The sequence below is a fragment of the Spermophilus citellus genome, assembly GCF_964194105.1.
Source record: "Spermophilus citellus genome assembly, chromosome: 14".
Lineage (NCBI taxonomy): Eukaryota > Metazoa > Chordata > Mammalia > Rodentia > Sciuridae > Spermophilus > Spermophilus citellus.
In genome coordinates, this window is record NC_138194.1 from 42,052,224 (window position 1) to 42,074,222 (window position 21,999).

The following is a 21,999-nucleotide window of genomic DNA, read 5'->3' on the forward strand; positions in this document are numbered from 1 at the left end:
CTCCAGAAGGGAGAAGGGGACTTCACTCAGCCTCAGCAGATTCTTGAATTGCTGCAGAAAGGGATTCAGGACCTGTCAATAGAGACACAGGCAGAGATTTATTCAGGAAGACAAGCCACAGAGTGGGCTTTGCGACTGGCATGAGGCACACATTTGGGATGTAAACTCTTCTTTGAAAGGAAATCTTGTAGATGGCGAACATGAGGAGCAGAGGTTGTAGCATCAGCCTCCAGCCGGGGCACCTGATGCCAGAAGTTTAGTTGGTGGTACAGGTTAGGACAGAGAGAAAAGGGATGGCCTGAGAACGCAGACAGGAAACCATTTATTATCAAGTTCCCCAGCTACAGATAGGGACCACCAGTGGGAGACACTGTGGGAGCCCCCATCAGGGGAGATCTCACTGGGATATGGTGGGCCTCCCTCCCTTCTGGGGCCCAGAGACCACTGTGGGGAGTTTTGTGTGACAAACCTTATGGGGCCGCCCCAGCCTGGAGCTCCCTCATGTGGGGGCTAGAAGGTGGGGTGGCAGCCACATGAGCCGCTGGAGCCCTGAAAGATGTGGGCAGCTGCCGCAGTCTGGCTGGGCACAATTCAGGAGCCACTTGTCAAGCAGGAACGAACTTTATTTTTAGCACGCACTCAGCACCACCCTAGCTCTCCAGGAATTCTCCAAGAGCTCCACCGCCACCTCCGGGCACTTCCCCCAGCACTCTCTACCGGAACGCTTAGGTCATTTTTAAATTTTCCCGCTCTTGAGGCAGATTGGCTGGGTCGTGTGGGCGGAGCCAAAAGAGTCCCCCAATGAGCAGCTCCGTGGTCTGAAAGGGCGGGGGAGACAGCCCAATGAGCGTCACCGCAGAGGAGCCAATCAGCTGAGCGGGTGGAGCCTGGGCCCCTCTATCTTGCCTCCTCAGAGTGGTTTGCTCCTTGCTCCACCGCCTGTGGACCAGGCCCGCTCTCGCCTCAGCCCACGGGCAGCGTGGATCCCCGCCCGCTAGCGTGCGGCACCCTGACGCGCCCCCCCCCCCCCCCGCTGGGGAGGGAGGTGGAGATGGTGCCGGCCACGGTGAGGGAAGGCTGGGACACGGAGGAGCACGCAGGAGCCGCTGAGTGGCCACCACCAGGGTGCTCGGCCCTCAACAGGCAGCCTCTTCAGGGGCTGTGTGCCTGGCCCTTTTCAAAGAGAGGAAGACCAAGCTTCAGACTTGCACACACGTGAGCACAAGTGTGTATGTGTGTGTGAGAGAGAGACTTTAGAGCCACTGTGCTTCCTGGCTATCATCAGTGTGGGTCTGACTCTTGCAGCTTCTCCAACACTAGGCCATTGTAAAGGTCTTTAACAAGAAGGTCTTTAACAAGAAGGGGGCTGAGGCTGGGCACTGTGGCCCACACCTATAATTCCACCTACTCAGGAGGCTGAGGCAGAAGGATCAAGTTTAAAGCCACCCTGGGCAACTTGGAGAATGTCTCAGAACAAAACAACAAAGAGCCCCAAGGTCCCTCCCCATCCTGACAAAGGAGATGAGCTGAAGGCGAGAGGGACTCAGGGCAGGGTCCAGGTTCCGAGGCTGCTTCTGTGACGTGAACACACCATTCTCCATCTTTTGAGGACACTGGGGTTTGGGAACACTGGCCTCTGAATCATCACCAGGCTCCTTGAAGTTCTTGGTAAACCCCAGAAACTCTGAGGGAGGTGGAAAAGGAAGGTGAGGAAGAGAGATCACCCGGGCCCCTCTGCACCCAGGCAACACCCTCCCCACCCCAGCTGGTGCTACTGTCCTAAAGCCACACCAGGGTCCTTTCTGTTCCCAGGGGGTCCAGACATCTCAGTCTCCTCTAAAACCACAGCACTCTGGGGAAATCTGTGTGGGGAGGCATGGGGTTAACAAGAACAAGCCCCAACTGTGTAGCACTGGGGACAATGGCAGAGTCTGTGGCAGAGGTGTAGGCTCTGCCTTGTCACAAATGCCCTGGGCCGAGCAGCCCAGGAACTAGGACAGATCCTGACCCTGTGGTGGGACTTTATTCCCGCCCTTCAATGAGGACCACACAAGGATCTTGTGGGAATCCTGCTGTCAGAGTCAGAAGACCCAGAACAGGATGGCTGGGTGGAGTTCCAGAAGGGCCAGGCACCAAGTAGTATATGCAAGGGCGAGATAATATCTGGAAGTAGAGGGAAGAAGAGGGACACACAGTAGGGTCCCAGGGCTGAGCCCAGAAGAAACAAGGTTTACAGAGCAGGCCCAGGAACCCAATTGAGAAAGCCGGAGACAAGGAGGCCCCTGGATTTAGCAGGGGCTGGTTGGGAAACTGAGGCTCTCATACCCAATCTCCAAGTCACATTGTAACTCCAAATCACTGATGTCCAGGACAGCACCCCCACCAAAGTCATTCACAGAAATCAAGGGACAACCATTAATAGACTTTGACACAGATTCTTCAGGTCTACTAATTTAACCAGTGGAAGCAGAGGACATTAAGTCCAAGGAAAGGTTAGACTGAAGGACACAGCTGGTCCTGAGGGCCTCCATACCCTTTCCAAGCCCACAGTAGCATCAGCAACTGAACCTGACCCTCCTCCAAGGCCATTATGACATCACAATGTCATAGGTAGAAAGGAGAGAGGGTGGGCAGAGCCCAACAAACTGCTTGGAGACTGTTGCCAGACCACCAGGGGGAGAGGACACTGTGAGGCAGAGACCAGGAAAGATGGAAGGAGACCAAGAGATGAGCACCAACCTCACCTAAGAACATGGGGAAAGGAAAAATGTGAGTACTAAAGATGCTAACTATACTGTGGGCCACCAACAGAGCACAGTCTTCACTGAGTCTAATGAATGAGAGCCCATGAACCACCCTACTAACTCTCCATTCTGTTCTGAGAGAAACTTCCCATAATAGAGATGGTCTCAGTCTCCTCCTGGGACTGTGGGGAACACTGCATCCTAAGAGTCCTCAAATATCCCTCGGTCCTGTGCTGTTTTCCTAGCAAAACATTCCTATCTTCTCAGCTCTGCGGTGAGGGCTCTTCACTACAAAACTCAGTATTCTCTGGGTCCTGTCCTTAATGTTGCCTCATCCATTATTGCTCAGAGACCTCTGGATCTCATGGGTGACCACTGCTCGCCTATCATTCCTCAATCACACCTGGGACCTCTTCACAAACACTCTTTGTTCACCAGTGCTCAGTCTCCCAAGAATCATGGTGGTGAGCACCACTTAGGATCCAGGGCTTTTTCTTGGTATCTTCCAAGTGAATACTCCTCGTACATCAGGTCTCTGATCCTCAGGGTCCGGTGGGGTAGCTCCATCCAGCTGACAGTGCACAATCTACTCTGGGTTCTGTGCTATGTAGCACTAGCCAAAAATGCCTCAGTATCCTCTTTGTCCTCTGGATGAGCGGCCATGACCTACAGTGCCCAGCAACCTCTGGGTCCAGTGGGAGAGCACACCTCATGTACAACTGCTCAGTCTTCTCTGGGTCCTGTCCTTAATCTATAACCCACCATGGCTCAGGGTCCTCTGAGTTCTGTGGTGTGTGCCCACTGCCCAGGCATCAGCCATCTCCGCTGAGTACTAGGGCTGGTTACCCTTAGGCCAACACTGCTCAGTGTCCTCTGAGCCCTAGGCCATCAGGCTCATTTGGTGAAGTCTGAGGGTGAGCCTCTCTCTGCTACCATTAGTACACCCACTGTGGCTGTATCTGAGTATCCAAAACACACTACTGTGAAATCTTGGCGAAAAGTTGACACTTCCTCTTTCCAACCACCTCACTGGGCCTTTGGTGCTGCCATGAACACAGGCTTCTCTGCAGGGCCTGAAACCACAAGATAATTGTTAGTGGATCTCCATTCCAACAGTACTGAGGACCTGGATCGATCACGCATTGTCCACCATTACCACCCTTTGTTCCAGTGGCTGTGTTCTTATGGATAGTTTAACATTCCCATGATTTCTGAGATCTCTGGGAACACTAGAAGAAAACCAAATATCCAACTATGCTCAGGATCTTCCTAGACATGCCACTGGGCACGCTTGTTTTCACTGTACAGTCAATCTTCTAGGACCTGGGGATCAGGCCCAGGACAATTTCTCATCATTACCGAGGACTTCCTCCAACCTAGGAATACACACCGCTGTCCCACCGTCACTTGGGTAACTGAAAATTTGGGGTGAGTGATAGTCCCCAAAAGGTTCCAAGGGTTTGAGTCCTGTGGGTAAGCGCCACCCTCCCAGCAGAGCTCAGTCTCCTCAGGGTATATGGGTGAGTTTCCCATCAACAACCAGTGCTCAGTGTTCTCTGTGTTCTCTTCCAGATCTCCAATCATCCATTGCTCAGTCTCCTCTGGGTCCTGTGCCTGAGCGCCCCTCACCTAGCAGTGCTCAGCCTCCTCTGGGTCTTGTGGGTGAGGGCCTCTCGCCTAACAGTCCCCAGGGTTCTCTGGGTGCTGTGCAGTGTTCTTTTAGCCAACCATTTCTCAGTAGCCTCAAACCTTGCAGGCAGGTACACTTCACCTAAGATGGCTCATTCTTATGTGGGTCCTCTCCTTATGCTTGCCGCACTCACCATTGCTCAGGGTCCCTTGAGCCTTCTGGGTGAGTGCTCCGTTCTAGGAGTTCTCAATGTCCTCTTGGTATTTGGGGTGGTCACTCTTGACCCATGAGGCCTCAGAGTCCTGTGAGCCCTAGGCCACCTGGTTCATTTAGTGACCTTTGTGGATGAATCCCTTTCCTGCTGATATTCATTGTCACCTTACTCTGAGATTCACAGAGAACACGATGGTGGAATCACGGAGAAGTGTCCATATTATCTTTTTCCCACAACCTCACTTGGCCTTTGGTGCTACCCTACAGAGGTGCCTCTCACCAATGCCTGAAACCACAAAGTAACTGTTAGTGCATCTCAATTGCAACAGGACCTCCTTCAATCACTCGTGGTCCGCCATTACCACACCTGTGCTCAAGTGGCTGAGCTCTTATGAATGATTTAATCTGGCCAATATTTCTAAGGTCCCTGTGGGGGCAAGTGCATGAAAATCAAATTTTGAAGTATGGGTCTGGAATTCCCTGACATGCCACTGGGCACACTCTTTTTACCAAAGAAGCAGTGGCCCAGGACTGTGGATCAAAAGTGATTCTGCTCAAGAGGACCATGTGACCTGTGTGTGGCCAAGGACAATTTCTCCTCATTGAGGAGGACTTCCTCTGACCTGTGAAAAAGCAACATTGTGCACCATCCCTGAGGTTCCTGAGAACTTCAGGTGAGGGCTACTCTCTGACAGTTTTCCAGAGCTCGGAGGGTGTGTGGCTGAACGCACGTCTCCCACCAGGGCTCCTCTGCTAAGTTCTGTGAAGGACTGCCGCATTACCAAACAGGGCTCAGTCTTCTCTGAGTTCACTCTGAATCTCTCCTCAACAAACATTGCTCAGTCTCCTCTATGTCCTGTGCATGAACGCACTTCACCCAGATGTGCTCAGTCTCACCTGCGTCTTCTGGGAGAGGGCTACTTGCCAAACACTCCTCAGTCTTCTCTGGGACCTGTGCTATGTTCTCCTCTCAAAACATTTCTCAGTCTCTCCTGTGTCTTCCAGGAGAGGGTTTCTCTCCTCATAAAACTCAGTATGCTCTGGGTCCTGTTCTTTATGTTTGCACACTCACCAGTGTTTGCTCAGTGTCTTTGTTTGCTCAGGGTCTTCTGGGTCCTATTGGGCAGTCCCCCTGTCCAACATTCCTGAATCTCATCTGGGTTCTCTTGTTGAGAACCCATTGTTCTCCTGTGCTCGGTCTCTTCTGAATTTGGTGGTGAGTGCCACTGGCCCTCCAGTGCTATTTCTCTATATCTTGCACATCAGGTCTCTGTCTCCTCGGAGTCCTGTGGGGTAGCTCCATCCAGCTGACAGTGCACAGTCTACTTTGGGTTCTGTGCTATGTAGCACTAGCCAAAAATTCCTCAGTATCCTCTTTGTCCTCTGGGTGAGCACCCATCACCCAGCAGTGCTAAGCCTCCTTTGGGTCCTCTGGATGAGCACATCTCACCTATAGCACTGCTCTGTCTTCTTGGGTTAGGTCCTAAATCTCCTGTCACCCACCATTGCTCAGGGTCCTCTGAGTTCTGTGATGTGTGTCCACTGCCCAGCCATCAGTAGTCTCCACTGAGTACTGGGACTGAGTGACACAGAGGTCATTGAGCAGTGTTCGGCTAAAGGTATTTAGCCCAACACTGCTCAATGACCTCTGAGTGTCCAAGAATACACTACTGTAGAATCTTGGTAAAATGTTGACACTTCCTCTTTCCAACCACCTCACTTTGGTGCTGCCATGTACACAGGCTTCTTTCCATGACTTGAAACCACAAGATAATTGTTAGTGGATCTCCATTCCAACAGCACTGAGAAACTGGTTCCATGAAGCATTGTCCACCATTAGCACACCTTTGCTCTAGTGGCTGTGTCCTTATGGATAATTTAATGTGCCCATGATTTCTGGGGTCTCTGGTAACATTGGATGAAAACCAAATATCCATCTAAGGCTAAGGATCTCCCTGGACATGCAAGTGGGCACACTCTTTTCACCAGAGAAGCAGCTGTCTAGGAATATGAATCAAAAGCAACTCTCCTGGAGAGGACATGAGACTTGTGGCCAAGGACAATTTCTCCTCATTGAGGAGGTCTTCATCTGACCAGTGACCAAGCAACACTGTCCAGCATCACTGAGGTACCTGAGAACTTGAGGTGAGGGCTACTCTCTGACAGTTTCCCAAGACTCTGAATCTGTGGGTGAGTGCTCCTTACCCAGCATTGCTTAATCTCATCTGGGTCCTCTTGTTGAGCACCCCTTGTTCTCCTGTACTCACTTTCTCCTGAATCTTGGTGTTGAGTGCCATTGGCCCTCCAGTGCTATTTCTCGGGGTCTTGCAGGTGAGCACCCCTTTCACATCAGGGCTCTGTCTCCTCAGGGTGCTGGGGGGAGCACCATCCAGCTGAGAGTACACAGTCTACTCTGGGTGTTCTGTAGCCCCAGCCAAAAATGCCTCAGTATCCTTTTTGTCCTCTGGGTGAGCGCCCATCAACCAGCAGTGCTCATCCTCCTCTGGATCCTCTGGGTAAGCACACCTCGCCTACCACTGTTCAGTCTTCTCTGGGTCCCATCCTTAATCTACCATCACCCACCATTTCTCAGGGTCTTCTGAGTTCTGTGATGTGTGCCCACTACCCAGTCATCAGCCGTCTTCACTGTGTACCAGGGCTAGGTGCTCTCAGCCCAACACTGCTCAGTGTCCTCTGAGCCGTAGTCTATCTGGCTCGTTTGGTGAAGTCTGTGGGTGAGCCTCACTCCCGTTACCATTAGTACACACACTGTGGCCATATCTGAGTGTCCAAGAATACACTACTGTGGAATCAAGGTGAAATATTGACCCTACCACTTTCCAACCTTTTTTGCTGGGACTTTGGTGCAGCCATGCCCACAGGCTTCTCTCTAGGGCCTGTAACCACAAGATAGTTGTTAGTGGATCTCCAGCCCAACATGAGGATGTGGTTCGATCATGCAATGTCCACCATTAGCACACCTTTGCTCATGTGGCTATGTTCTTATGGATAATTTAACGTGCCCATGATTCTGAGGTCTCTGGAAACACTGGATGAAAACCAAATATCCAACTATGCTCAGGATCTTCCTGGACATGCCACTGGGCACTCTTGTTTCACTGAACAAGCATCCTTCCAGGACCAGTGGATCAAGGCCCAGGACAATTTCTCATCATTACTGAGGACTTCCTCCAACCTGGGAACACACACCACTGTCCCACCATCACGTGCGTAACTGAAAACTATGGATGAGTAATAGTCCCCAAAAGGTTCCAAGGGTTTGAGTTCTGTGGGAGGACCACCCCTCTCCCTGGAGAGCTCAGGCTCTTTTGGGTATATGGGTGAGTGTCCCATCAACAACCAGTGCTCAGTGTTCTCCTTGTCCTCTTCCAGATCTCCTCCCACCATCCATTGTACAGTCTCCTCTGGGTCCTGAGCCTGAGCCCCCCTCACCAGTCAGTACTCAGGCTTCTCTCTCTGTTCTATCTTATCTCCACTCTCCCACCATTACTCAGGGTCCTCCGAGTCCTGTGGGTGAATGTCCCTCACCCAGCAGTGCTCAGTCTCCCCTGGGACCTCTGTTCTTTTGGGTTTTGCCACTGACCCAGCAGTGCTCAGGTTTCTCTGTGTCCCCTGGATGCAGATCCTTTGTCAAGCAGTTCTGGGTCCGCTCTGTGGGTGAGCGCCCCTTACCTAACAGTACTCAGTTTTCTCTTGTCCTCTGCTGTGTTCCCCTAGTCAGGATCCTCAGTGTCCTCTGGGTTCTCTGGGTTAGCATTCCCCTCCCCTCAGTGCTCAGTCTCCTCTGGGTCCTGCGGGTGAGCACCCCTCCCCTAACAGTGCTCAGGCTTCTCTGTGTCCTGTGCTGTGTTCCCCTATCCAATCCCTCCTCACTCCTCTTGGAATTTGGGTCGAAGCACCTCTCGCCTGAAAGTATTCAGACCTCTCTAAATCCTGTCGTAATCTCCCCTCACGTACCATTGTTGGCCCTCTGTGTCCTGTGGGTGAGTGCCCTTCACCCAACAGTGCTCAGTCTCCTCTGGGTCTTGTGGTGAGTGTCCTTTGTCTAAGAGTGTTTATTCTTCTGTGGCTCCTCTCTTTAAGCTCACTACACACACCATTGCTCAGGATCCCCTGAGCCTTGTGGGTGAGCGCTCCTTGCATGAATTCTCAATGTCTTCTGGATGTTTGGGGTGGGCACATTTTACCCACCAGGGCTCAGTCTCCTCTGAGCTCTTGGCCTCGTGGTTTATTTAGTGACCTTTGTGGGTGAATCCCTTCCCTGCTAAGATTCATACACCAACTGTGGCCTGACCTGAGTTTCAAAGCAAACACAACCATGGAATATTGGAGAAGTGTCCATACTGTCACTCTCCCACAACGTTGCTTGGCCTTTGATGCTACTGTACAGAGGGGCTTCTCATCAATGCCTGAAACCACAAGATAACTGTTAGTGCATCCCACTTGCAACAGTGCTAAGGACCTGCTTCAATCACTCGTGGTCCACCATTACCACACCTGTGCTCAAGTGGCTGAGCTCTTATGAATGATTTAACCTGCCCAGTGTTCCTAAGGTCCCTGTGGGGACCAGTGCATGAAAACCAAATTTCCAAATATGGTCTGGATCTTCCAGACATGTCACGGGGCGTACTCTTTTCACCAGAGAAGCAGCCGTCTAGGATTGTGGATCAACAGAAATTCTGCTGGAGCAGACCATATGATGTGTGGCCAAGGACAATTTCTGCTGATCCAGGAGGACTTCCTCTGATTTTTGAAAAAGCAACCCTGTCCACCATCCCTAAGTTACCTGAGAACACGAGGTGAGGGCAACTCTCTGACAGTTTCCCAGGGCTCTGCATCTGTGCGTGAGCGTTCCTGTCTCACCAGAGCTCATCTGCTCTGACTTCTGTGAAGGACTGCTGCATCACCACACAGGGCTCAGTCTTCTCTGAGTTCACTCTGAATCTCCCCTCAACGATCATTGCTCAGTCTCCTCTAGGTCCTGTGCATGAACCTACCTCACTCAGCCTTGCTCAGTCCCCTCTGGGTATTCTGGGTGAGTGCTACTTGCCAAACACTGCTCCGTCTTCTCTGGGACATGTGCTATGTTCTCCTCTCAAAACATTTCTCAGTCTCTTCTGTGTCTTCCGGGAGAGGTTTACTCTCCTCATAAAACTCACTATGCTCTGGGTCCTTTCCTTTGTTTGCACATTCACCATTGCTCAGGGTCTTCTGGGTCCTGTGGGTGAGGCCCCCTTGCCCAGCATTGCTCAATCTCATCTGGGTCCTCTTGTTGAGCACTCCTTGTTCTCCTGTGCTCACTCTCTCTCCTGAATCTTGGTAGTGAGTGCCCCTGGCCCTCTAGTGCTATTTCTCCAGGTCATGAAGGTGAGTGTACTTTGCACATCAGGTCTCTATGTCCTCTGGGTCCTTTGAGGGAGCATCATGCACCTGACAGTCCACAGTCTACTCTGGGTTCTGTGCTATGTAGCCCTAGCCCAAAATGCCTCATATCCTTTTTGTCCTCTGTGTGAGAGCCCATCACCCATCAGTGCCCACCCCCTTGGGTCCTATAGATGAGTACACCTCGTCTAGCACTGCTCTTTCTTGTTGGGTTGTCCTGAATCTCGCATTACCTACCATTGCTCAGGGTCCTCTGAGTTCTGTGGTGCACGCCCATTGCCCAGCCATTAGCTTCTCCTCTGAGTACTGGGGCTGGCTACACTTAGCCCAACACTGCTCGGTGTCCTCTGAGCCCTAGGCCAATGGGTTCATTTGGTGAAGTCTGTGGGTGAGCCTCTCTCCTGCTACCATTAGTACACCAACTGTTGCCATATCTGAGTTTCCAAGAACACACTAGTTTAGAATTTTGGCAAAATGTTGCACTTCCTCTTTCCAACCACCTCACTGGGCCTTTGGTGCTGCCATGCACACAGGCTTCTCTCCAGAGCCTAAAACCACAAGTTAATTGTTAGTGGATCTTGATTCCAACAGCACTGAGGACCTGGTTCCATCATGCATTGTCCACTATTAGCACATTTTGCTCAAGGGACTTTGTTCTTATAGATAATTTAACATCCCCATGATTTCTGAGGTCTCTGGGAACACTGGATGGACACCAAATATTTGACGATGCTCAGGATCTTCTTGGACATGCCACTGGGCATTCTCGTTTCATCAAACAAGCATCCTTCCAGGAACTGTGGATCAAGACCCAGGACAATTTCCCATCATTACAGAGGACTTCCTCCAATCCGGGAACACACACCACTGCCGCAGTCTGGCTGGGCACAACTCAGGAGCCACTTGTCAAAAGAAACTAACTTTATTTTTAGAACTAAATACACCAAACAAAACCGCTCCTCAGGAAAAACCCCTCAGAGCCCAACTGCCACAAGCCTCTCACCCCCACACAACCCCACATACACAAACTGCTTCCCACAAGCCTCTAACCCCCACACAACCCTCACCACCTCCCACAATCCTCCTGTTCTTGAGGCCAATTGGCTGGGTCGTGTGGGCGGAGCCAAAGAAGTCCCCCAATGAGCAGCTCCGTGGAGGAGCCAATCAGCTAGATGTTGCTGGGGCCGCTGTGAGCCAATCATCAGCTGGCAGTCTGAAGCGCAGGGAAACAGCCCAATGAACATCACCGCAGAGGAGCCAATCAGCTAGATGTTGCTGGGGCTGCTGTGAGCCAATCATCAGCCGGCAGCTGGAAGTTTGCTGGGGCCCCTTTGGCTGTGGCTCTCAACATCTCCCCCTCTCTGTTTAAACAACAAGCATGTGGCTTGGGGACAGTGCCTGCCTTAGGTTGTCCAATATTACATATGGTCCTTACCCGTCTTCGGATGAGCTGACCTCAGGGCGTCAGCCTCCTGTCTTAGGTTGGTACCATTGTAATTGGATCTTACCCGTCATTGACTACCGGTCCAGTATACAGCCACACCTGTGGAGAGGTCTTTGAAGCAGAAGGGAGGAAGATACACCAAGCCAACTGATGGCCCTTTTTGGAAAAATTGTACCACCAATGACATCATCAGCAAAAATACCCCAACACTACCACAAGTTGCTGCACCAACAGATAGTTCACAATGCATAGTCTAGGCAAGTCTAGGCAAGTTCTGCAAGTTCTGCACATAGTCTAGGCAAGTTCTGCAAGCAGTTCAGTGATGGCTATTGCAGAAGCTGTAGATTAGTTTTATCTTTGTCTTCACCGGCACTGGGATGAAGATAGGAATTCTGGCAATAATGGCTAAAGAAAAAATTGTGTAACATTCCAGAAGACACTAAAAGAAAACAATTTTCTTAACAATTTACATTATCTTGAAGAGAATTATTAAATATAATGAAAAGGTAAGGTGAGAATTATTAAATATAATGAAAAGGAAAGGTGAAAGTAAACAGATCTGTTAACCTCCTTTTTTGTTTACATATTAAAACAATTCTTAATAGTTATTTACCCAATTTAAATTAAACCATTTAAATCACGTGAATAAAAAAAAATATTTGGATCCATTTTTTCATGAGCGCTCATCATATATGATATATGGATGTACGTACATTCAAACATATAACACAAAACACAAGTGTGCACACATAATATAGTACATACAACACATAACATAATAGTAAAGGCCTTACAACTTTTTACAGGTGAAATCTCCATTGCAATGTTTAAAAACTCTATAGTCAAAAAAAAAAAAAATAGAACTGATCAGCAAAACATTAACCTAGGTCTGTATGAGCTCAAAAAACAAAATAGAAATTCATGATATGGGAAAGGGCAATAATAAAATAGATAATCAAAAAAGCATCCTGGTTCTGTCGCAGATGTAAGGATAGCCAAATTGGAGTTTTGGATATCAGCTGTTATGGATTTGAGCCAAATCATCTTCTTTTTGGTCTGTAGAAATCGCTTTAGTTAATCTCTCTGGAATCCAAATCGGCTGCTGTTCTCCCTGTGGAAATACACAAACAGGCCCCCGACTCCAGACAATCACTGGGTCAGGACTTTAGTTAATCTCTCCGGAATCCAAATCGGCTGCTGTTCTTCCTGTGGAAACACACAAACAGACCCCCGACTCCAGACAATTACTGGGTCAGGACCTTTCCATTGTCCTGTTAGAATATCTTTCCAAAGTACCTTGGGCTTATGTACATTTTTTGGACACATATGCCTTTCTGCAGCACTAAGTCCTGATGAATCCAAATTTAAAAAGTTTAGAGTAAAAAGTGTTATTTTAAGTTTATCTTTGGGGAATATATACCCCTTCCCAATTCCGTCTTTTTGCTTTAATAAGTACATTTTAATAGTTTGATGAGCTCTTTCAACTATGCCTTGTCCCTGTGGATTATATGGGATTCCTGTTATATGAGTAATGCCAAATGATGAGCAAAATTGTTTAAAAGAGGTAGAAGTATAACCAGGGGCATTATCTGTTTTTAACTGTTTTGGAATGCCCACAGTGGCAAAATTTTGTAAGCAATGAGCTATAACATCTTTAGTGTTTTCTCCAGCATGAAGGGAGCCCATCAAAAATCCAGAAGAAGTATCAACTGTAACATGCAAATATTTTAATTTTCCAAATTCTGGCAAGTGTGTGACGTCCATCTGCCAAATATGGTTAGGTATCAATCCTCTAGGATTGACTCCAAGATTAACTTGTGGTAAAAAGGTCACACAATTTTGACATTGTTTTATTATTTGTCTAGCTTGTTCCTTAGTTATTTTAAAACGCTTTTGTAAAGTATTAGCATTGACATGGAACCTTTTATGAAAATTTATAGCTTCTTCTAGTGTAGAGAAAATATGTATGTCATGTGTAGTTTTATCTGCTAAATCATTGCCCAAACTAAGGGCTCCAGGCAATCCTGTAGGTGCCCTGATATGTCCTATAAAGAATGGATCTGATGGACAATGTGTCCTGGTCACTACCCTGATGGGGTTGCTGGGTTCCTCCAGTGCTCCGTATATTTGTGGTTTGGGGCCCCGGAGCATTGGGGCCCCCTGTCCATTTTTTGGCAACGGAGCCCGATGCCTTTGTCCACGATATTGTGGATAAACACCTTGTCCTTGTTCGTTTTTTGATAATGGAGTACCCTCTATGGTGGTTTGAGAACGGCATTCATTAGCCCAATGTAATGGAGTACCCTCTATGGTGGTTTGAGAACGGCATTCATTAGCCCAATGTCTCCCTCTATGGCATCATGGGCAAATACCCGGTATTCTACTGCTTTGATACCTAGTTTTGTTAAACCCTCCTCCTATGGGGCAATTCCTTTTAAAATGTCCTGTTTGTTGACAATTGTAGCATGTTCTTGGCCTGGTATATAAAGCCTGTTTTACTGCAGCTGCCACAATTTGCCCTTGTTCATTAATGTCTCTGGCATCTAAAGCCTGTTTTACTGCAGCTGCCATGACTTGCTCTTGTTCATTAATGTCTCTACATAATTTAATATATGTGTTTAAATCTTCCTGTTTCCATGGTATAATGATATCTCTGCACCAACGATTCGCTTGGTCATAAGCCAGTTGTTTTATTAATGGCATTGCTTGTTCTGTATTCCCAAAAACTCTGGTAGCTGTTTGAATAAGCCTGTCTACAAATTCAGCATAAGGTTCATTAGCTCCTTGTATTACCTTAGATAATTGACCTTGTTAACCTCCATGTCCTTGTAAAGTCTTCCATGCCCCAACCGCCTCTACAGCAATTTGTGTGTATACGCCAGGATCATATGCAATTTGTTGCTGCTGATCCTCATAAGGTCCCTTTCCTAACAACATATCTAGATTTCTCTGAGGATAACCAGCTGGTGCATTTCACCTAGCCGTCTCCTTGCAAAATTCCTCATTGGCAACCTTTCATAACAGGTATTGACCTCCATTTAGCACAGCTTTACACATATTAGCCCAATCTGTTGGCGTCATGTTCAAGTTGTTAATGGATTCGACCATGCTTACAGTGAAGGGTGCTTGAGGACCCTAGGTTTTTACAGCCTCTTTTAGCTGCTTCACTGTTCTGAAATTTAAAGCACGGTAAATTTGCTGCCCTCCTGCCTCAAATACAGGGCATGTTAATACTTGAGATGCTGTCTCAGGATCCCAACTATCAACTGCAGGGGTTGGGGGCCTCCCAGCATATGGAGGTGGCACTGATGGTTGGACACTTACGCCCTCTGGTGTTAGAAAGGTGTTAATAGCAGTCTCCTGTTGTAACTTTTCCCCTGATTGCTTTTTCTGCTCTAAGCTTTCTTCCTCTATCTGACTAGCTCGAAAGACCTTCTCTTTTACTTGAATCTTTTCCTCTTTCTGACTAACTTGAGAGACCTTCTCTTTTACTTGAATCAATATGTCTTCTCCTTCCTCTACCTTTGTCTGAAGTGAAGGCTTTGGACTAAGCAAACAAGATACCAATGCCCACAATGGCAATGTGCCAACTGGCAGAGTTCCTGGGCTTTTCTTTTCTATTCTTTTTAAATCTTCACCATGATGGTTCCATTGTGATATATTTAACAACTCCTCCTTAAAAAGCCATGGGCTACATTTTTGTATTGTATCAACGTATGCCCTGACTGCTCTTGATTTTACTGGGATGCCTCCTTCCTCTAACAATTTACTTAACACTCTTTTGGTTTGTTTTTTACTAATTTCTGATCCCATATTTCTATTATAATACAACCTAAGAATATAACGCCTAACAAAACTGAAACAGAGTGAAACAAAATTGGAACAACACAAAATCATTATAATAGCCTCCTGAAATGTCCATCCGTCCTTTCTCCCTATCTGTTCCTCAGATGTGAGCGGTTTTTCTTCCATCTTACACATCTCCAGGGACAGGCAACTTAAAACAAAAGCAAAACAAAAGAATAATCTTAAAATGGCTACCCATCCTCTCGCCCTGCCCTCAGGGGCGAGCAGTTTACCTTATCACTTACCCTCATTTGTTCCCCGTACGGGCCACCAAATGCCGCAGTCTGGCCTGAGGGAAGATGGCGGCGAAGGGAGTGCATCACCCCCATGTACCGCGTCACTGTTCAGGAGAATGATGAGTTAGAACAGCTAAAAACTATCTTGTTAGGAATTTCTATCAAAACTGGGGTGCTCCAAAACCTAGTGGAAGGATTTTCATTGCACAAGGATCAGCTACAGGGGCTCAAACGCGAGCGATTTGTCCACATGGAGGGTCACGCTGCTTATTCAGCAAATCACCCCATGGCTAGAATCTGCGGCACGTGCTGGGAAGCAACGAGATAGCAATGCAAAGATACAGCGCTGCGGATTCTGTGGGCTCCTGCCAGCTGTGCAATCACTGTACACAGTGCTGAATTCTGGGTTTCAGACGGGGGAACGAAGCAGTCCAGTTCGGTTCTCCACACTGGTCAGACCACAGAGGAGGCGAGTGGCCACCATCTTGGAGAGCTGATGTCATCATCCCTGTTTTTGACTGATTGTAGCTCATTCAACTATAGAACAGGAAATTTCAGGCTGCCATTCGCCTGCGTCTTGCAGACAAATTACTCAGGCTCAGTGCTAAAGAACCCGTGGAAACTGCTTCTTGGAGCCTACTCCTGTCAGAACATACATCAAGCCCGGAGCGGCCGAATTCTGGCTCCCAGAACTGCTCTGGCCCAGGGCTAAAGAACCCACGGAAACTGCTTCTTGGTCCGGATCCTGCTGAATACTGTGGAGGCCAGGGGGCAGAGCAGAACTGCCGCCCGCGCCCAGAACAGGCCTTGCAACCCGCCGGCGTGGTATCACCTCACCCCAACTGTAGTAGGGGCCGAGCACCGCCACCACCCGAGCCCGCAAGTTAGGCAGACCTGCGACTGACCGGCAGAACAGGCCCAGCGGCCTGCCGGCGTGGTAGACACGTCACACCAATTGGAGTAGGGGCAAAGCAGAGCCGCCGCCCGCATCCGGAACAGGCCCAACAACCCGCGGGCATGGTAGTCACGTCACCCCAATTGGAGTAGGGGCAGAGCAGAGCCGCCACCCGCGCCCGCAAGGTAGGCAGATCTGTGACCAACCAGCGGATCAGGCCCAGCGGCCTGCCAGCGTGGTAGACATGTCACCCCAATTGGAGTAGGAGCACAGCAGAGCCGCCGCCCGTGCTCAGAACAGGCCCAGCGGCCCGACGGTGTGGTAGTCACGTCACCCCAATTGGAGTAGGGGCAGAGCAGAGCCGCCACCCGTGCCCGCAAGGTAGGCAGGCCTGTGACCGACCGGCGGAACAGGCCCAGCGGCCTGCCGGTGCAGCAGACACGTCACCCCATTTGGACTAGGGTCAGAGCAGAGCTGCCGCCCGTGCCCACAAGGTAGGCAGACCTGCGACCGACCGGAGGAATAGGCCCAGCGGCCTGCCGGCATGGTAGACACGTCACCCCAATTGGAGTAGGGGCACAGCAGAGCCGCCACCCACACCCAAAATAGGCCAAGCAGCCCGCCGACGTGGTAGTCACGTCACCCCAATTGGAGTAGGGGCAGAGCAGAGCCGCCTCCCGTTCCCGGAATAGGCCCAGCAACCCGCCGGCGTGGTAGACACGTCACCCCAACTGGAGTAAGGGCAGAGCAGAGCCGCTGCCCGTGCCTGCAAGGTATGCAGACCTATGACCGACCAGCAGAACAGGCCCAGGGGTCCGCGGGCGTGGTAGACACGTCACACCAACTGGAGGAGGTGCAGAGCAGAGCCGCCGCCCACGCCTACAAGGTAGGCAGACCTGCGACCGACCGGCAGAACAGACCCAGCGGCCCGCCAGCGTGGTAGACAGATCACCCCAATTGGAGGAGGAGCACAGCCACTACCCGCCCTGCAAGGGAGACATTTCAACTATACAAGAGCAATGTAAATATATAGGGGGGAAATTTCAAAAACACAACAGTTTCACCAAGCAGAAAGAAACGTGAGCAGTATGAAACGACAAGGAAAGAAAGGACCACAAGCAATGCAGGTCAACTCAACTTTAGAAGAGGTAATATTTGCAGCAGATGGAATGTCAGATAAAGAATTCAGGATATACATGCTTCAGATGATCTGGAGTCTCAAGGAAGACATTAGACAGCAAAATCAGACAATGAAAGATCACTTCGACAATGAATTACATAAACAAATCCAAGAAGCAAAAGATCAACTATACAGGGAGATAGAGGTAATAAAAAACAAGCAAACAGAAATCCTAGAAATGCAGGAAACAATAAACCAACTTAAAAACTCAATTGAGAATACTACCAGCAGAGTAGAACACTTAGAAGATAGAACATCAGACAATGAAGACAAAGTATTTCAACTTGAAAAGAACATAGACAGCTCAGCAAGACTGTTAAGGAACCATGAGCAGAACATCCAAGAAATATGCGATAACATAAAGAGACCAAACTTAAGAGTCATTGGGATACAGGAAGGTATAGAGGTCCAAACCAAAGGAATGAGCAATCTATTCAATGAAATAATATGAGAAAACTTCCCAGACTTGAAGAATGAGACAGAATCCCAAATCCTAGAAGCCTACAGGACGCCGAATGTGCAAAATCATAAGAGGTCCACACCTAGACACATTATAATGAAGATGCCCAGCATACAGAATAAGGAGAGAATTTTAAAAGCTACAAGAGAAAGGAAGCAGATTACATTTAGGGGTAAACCAATCAGGATAACAGCTGATCTTTCAACACAGACTCTGAAAGCTAGAAGATCCTGGAATAACATATTTCAAACACTGAAAGAAAATGGGTTCCAACCAAGAATCGTGTATTCAGCGAAATTAAGCTTCAGGATGGAAGATGAAATTAAAACCTTCCACAATAAACAAAAATTAAAAGAATTTGCAGCTAGAAAACCATCTCTCAAAACATCCTTGGCAAAACATTACAGGAAGAGGAAATGGAAAATAACAATGAAAACCAACAGTGGGAGGTAGGACAGTAAAGGGGGGAAAATAATCAAAGAGGAAAAGAAACCATGTTTAGTAACATAAATAAACAAATATGGCTGGAAGGATAACCCATATCTCAATAATAACCCTAAATGTTAATGGTTTAAACTCACCAATTAAGAGACACAGGCTAGTAGAATGGTTCACAAAACAAGACCCAACAATATGCTGCCTACAGGAGACGCATTTGATAGGAAAAGATATACATAGACTGAAGGTGAAAGGTTGGGAAAAATCATATCACTCATATGGACTGCGGAAACAAGCAGGAGTGTCCATACTCATATCAAATAAAATAGATTTCAAGCCAAAGTTAATCAAAAGGGATAAAGAGGGACACTACATACTGCTCAAGGGAACTATACACCAACAAGACATAACAATCATAAATATATATGCCCCAAACAACGGTGCTGCTATGTTCATCAAGCAAACTCTTCTCAAGTTCAAGAGTCTAATAGACCACCATACAATAATCATGGGAGACTTCAACACACCTCTCTCACCACTGGACAGATCTTCCAAACAAAAGTTGAATAAGGAAACTATAGAACTCAATAACACAATTAATAACCTAGACTTAATTGACATATATAGAATATACCACCCAACATCAAGCAGTTACACTTTTTTCTCAGCAGCACATGGATCCTTCTCAAAAATAGATCATATATTATGTCACAGGGCAACTCTTAGACAATATAAAGGAGTAGAGATAATACCATGCATCTTATCTGATCATAATGGAATGAAACTGAAAATCAAAGATAAAAGAAGGAAGGAAAAATCATGCATCACTTGGAGAATGAACAATAGGTTACTGAATGATCAATGGGTTATAGAAGACATCAAGGAGGAAATTAAAAAATTCTTAGAGATAAATGTAAACACAGACAAAACATATCGGAATCTATGGGACACATTGAAAGCAGTTCTAAGAGGAAAATTCATTGCTTGGAGTTCATTCCTTAAAAAAAGAAAAAAACAAATAAATGATCTCATACTTCATCTCAAAATCCTAGAAAAAGAAGATCAAAACAACAGCAAAAGAAGTAGAAGGCAAGAAATAATTAAAATCAGAGCTGAAATTAATGAAATCAAAACAAAAGAAACAATTGAAAAAATAGACAAAACTAAAAGTTGGTTCTTTGAAAAACTAAATAAAATCGACAGACCCTTAGCCATGCTAACAAAGAGAAGAAGAGAGAGAACTCAAATTACTAGCATACGGGAAGAAAAAGGCAACATCACAGCAGACACTTCAGAAGTACAGAAGATAATCAGAAATTATTTTGAGTCCTTATACTCCAATAAAATAGAAGATAGTGAAGGCATAGATAAATTTCTTAAGTCATATGATCTGCCCAGATTGAGTCAGGAGGATATAGACAACCTAAACAGACCAATATCAATTGAGGAAATAGAAGAAACCATCAAAAGATTACCAACTAAGTAAAGCCCAGGACCGGATGGGTATACAACAGAGTTTTACAAAACCTTTAAAGAGGAACTAATACCAATACTTTTCAAGCTATTTCAGGAAATAGAAAAAGAGGGAGAACTTCCAAATTCATTCTACGAGGCCAACATCACCCTGATTCCTAAACCAGACAAAGACACTTCAAAGAAATAAAACTACAGACCAATATCTCTAATGAACCTAGATGCAAAAATCCTCAATAAAATTCTGGCAAATCAGATTCAAAAACATATCAAAAAATTGTGCACCATGATCAAGTAGGATTCATCCCTGGGATGAAATTCTGGTTCAATATACGGAAATCAATAAATGTTATTCACCACATCAATAGACTTAAAAATAAGAACCATATGATCATCTCGATAGATGCAGAAAAAGCATTCGACAAAGTACAGCATCCCTTTATGTTCAAAACTCTAGAAAAACTAGGGATAACAGGAACATACCTCAACATTGCAAAAGCAATCTATGCTAAGCCTCAGGCTAGCATCATTCTGAATGGAGGAAAATTGAAGGCATTCCCTCTAAAATCTGGAACAAGACAGGGATGCCCTGTCTCACCACTTCTGTTCAACATAGTTCTTGAAACACTGGCCAGAGCAATTAGACAGATGAAAGAAATTAAAGGCATAAAAATAGGAAAAGAAGAACTTAAATTATCACTATTTGCAGATGACATGATTCTATACCTAGCAGACCCAAAAGGGTCTACAAAGAAACTATTAGAGCTAATAAATGAATTTAGCAAAGTGGCAGGATATAAAATCAACACGCATAAATCAAATGCATTCCTGTATATCAGCAACAAATCCTCTGAAATGGAAATGAGGAAAAACACTCCATTCACAATATCCTCAAAAAAAATAAAATACTTGGGAATCAACCTAACAAAAGAGGTGAAAGACTTATGCAATGAAAACTACAGAACCCTAAAGATAGAAATAGAAGAAGATCTTAGAAGATGGAAAAATATACCCTGTTCATGGATAGGCAGAACTAACATCATCAAAATGGCAATATTACCAAAAGTTCTCTATAGGTTTAATGCAATGCCAATCAAAATCCCAACGGCATTTCTTGTAGAAATAGAGAAAGTAATCATGAAATTCATATGGAAAAATAAAAGAACCAAGATAGCAAAAACAATGTTAAGCAGGAACTGTGAATCAGGCAGTATACCAATACCAGACTTCAAACTATACTACAGAGCAATAGTAACAACAAGAGCATGGTACTGGTACCAAAACAGGCGGGTGGACCAATGGTACAGAATAGAGGACACAGAAACCAATCCACAAAACTACAACTTTCTTATATTTGATAAAGGGGTTAAAAGCATGCAATGGAGGAAGGATAGCATCTTCAACAAATGGTGCTGGGAAAACTGGAAATCCATATGCATCAAAATGAAACTGAATCCCTTTCTCTTGCCATACACAAAAGTTAACTCAAAATGGATCAAGGAGCTTGTTATCAAATCAGAGACATGGCGTCTGATAGAAGAAAAAGTTGGCTACGATCTACATACTGTGGGGTCGGGCTCCAAATTCCTCAATAGGACACCCATAGCACAAGAGTTAATAACTAGAATCAACAAATGGGACTTACTCAAACTAAAAAGTTTTTTTCTCAGCAAAAGAAACAATAAGAGAGGTAAATAGGGAGCCTACATCCTGGGAACAAATATTTACTCCTCACACTTCAGATAGAGCCCTAATATCCAGAGTATACAAAGAACTCAAAAAATTAGACAATAAGATAACAAATAACCCAATCAACAAATGGGCCAAGGACCTGAACAGACACTTCTCAGAGGAGGACATACAATCAATCAACAAGTACATGAAAAAATGGTCACCATCGCTAGCAGTCAGAGAAATGCAAATAAAAACCACCCTAAGATAGCATCTCACTCCAGTAAGATTGGCAGCCACTATGAAGTCAAACAACAACAAGTGCTGGAGAGGATGTGGGGAAAAGGGTATACTTGTTCATTGTTG

The 21,999-nt window shown here is 46.7% G+C and overlaps 1 pseudogene across 1 annotated transcript in view; it reads left to right on the forward strand.

Moving 5' to 3' along the window:
- Window positions 1-9,969: 9,969 nt before the first annotated feature.
- The window catches only part of LOC308633488 (extracellular sulfatase Sulf-1-like), a 64,158-nt pseudogene continuing 52,128 nt past the window's right edge, over window positions 9,970-21,999 (forward strand). Inside the window, exon 1 of the transcript in view lies at window positions 9,970-9,975. The product of the transcript in view is annotated as an extracellular sulfatase Sulf-1-like (transcript). The remainder of the gene's footprint in view (window positions 9,976-21,999) is intronic.